Source organism: Manis pentadactyla, chromosome 3, assembly GCF_030020395.1.
Source record: "Manis pentadactyla isolate mManPen7 chromosome 3, mManPen7.hap1, whole genome shotgun sequence".
NCBI classification, from domain to species: Eukaryota; Metazoa; Chordata; class Mammalia; order Pholidota; family Manidae; genus Manis; species Manis pentadactyla.
The window spans coordinates 96,999,107-97,000,653 of NC_080021.1; the positions used below are offsets into that span (position 1 = coordinate 96,999,107).

Here is a 1,547-nt window from a genome sequence, read left to right on the forward strand (position 1 = left end):
TGAGATGCAGAAGTCAAAGAATGCTATTATATGACTAAAATCTATTTTTTTCCAATAAAAAATTATGGTTAACCTTTCACTTAATAAAAAAAAATCTCCCCTTGTCTCCCCTTCTGCCACCTAAGATTACCTATCTTTAAACCTGCATCATTTGTTTCTGGGAGTCAAAGTTAAAGTTAATGATTTCATTACTATTCTGTACTAAACTGCATATATTCACAATATATGGATTTCGTGAAAAAGTATTTACTATTTACAGATGGGACTGGTTTTGAGAGGTGTCTTTATTTTTCTCTATAAAAACTTCTGTAGGTTAGTGAGAGAACAGCCTTTTTAAAAATTGCGTCATGTTTAAAAATATGAGACACCATGAATGTGTGTGTCATCCTTGCTCAGGGACCGCACTTCTCTGTATCATTCCAATTTTAGTGTATGTGCTGCTGAGGTCACTGCTGCATTTATTTTTAAGGCCTTAAGGACATACAGAATTCTTTCTGTACTATCTTTTGTTTGGGAGAGGTGGAGGTGTGTGTGGACAAGTCAAAAACTCCCCACTTAGTTGTATTTTTGGAATTGTACTCCTTAAATGACTTGTATTAAATGCAAATGACATCCATCAATGTGCATTCATTAGCATACACACAAGGCACAGGAAAATGCCTTCCCATGCAAAATTTAAATGTTTTATACAGCATGACTTCTCAATTTCCAACATCAGGCTATAAAACGATATGGTCCTGCTCTTAGACAGCCCCAGACCTCACATGTCCCCTCTTATTATGTGTGCATGCATGTGTATACACCCAGATTCAAATTACCCATCACTCTCTTTGTCTTTTACAGCCTTACCAAGTATTAAAAAATTAGGAAGAAATTCTTGTCTATGATGTTTCTAAAACATTGATATTTGTTTTCATTGAAATCTGGAAATACTCTTTGTATCCAAGGAATTTTAAAGTTACATCTCAAATGTAAGGTAAATAGATAACTAGTATATAATTTGTCTTGATTTCATTTTCCATTCCCTAGTTCTTAAAATTCTTACCCAAAAGCCTATGGCTAATTTTCTCCTAAATAATTGAAGTTGAATCAAAAGACTTAGAATAAAATACACAAAAAGTGGAACACTAGGACATTATTCAAGTTATATCCAAAGAGAGGATTCCCAAAGGGGAATTATGTTAGCTTGAATTATCTGTTTATATATATATACATATACAAACACACACACACGTATATCTATATTTATAATTATACATATTTACAATATAGAAAATGTATCTTCATAAAGTTTAATCAGTACAACTTCAAGTAGAAAATTAAAACACCTTTCAGATACTTCAACTCCATTCATTTGGATCTGGCAATATCATGAAGGAGAAGCAAGTTTCAAAAATCAGTGATTTTACACAGTCTGGTTGTCTGAGAGCACAAGGCAAATTTGTTCAGATCACTTTTTTACATGCTGCTGGATTATGCCATACTTTTAAGTGAGAAGTTAACAGAACTGTGAAAAGACAGAACCCTGTCCTTTTCCTGGTTCTTCA

The 1,547-nt window shown here is 33.0% G+C and overlaps 1 pseudogene; it reads right to left on the reverse strand.

Moving 5' to 3' along the window:
* Nucleotides 1-353: 353 nt before the first annotated feature.
* On the reverse strand, nucleotides 354-450 carry LOC118923919 (U6 spliceosomal RNA; annotated as a pseudogene).
* Nucleotides 451-1,547: the final 1,097 nt, after the last annotated feature.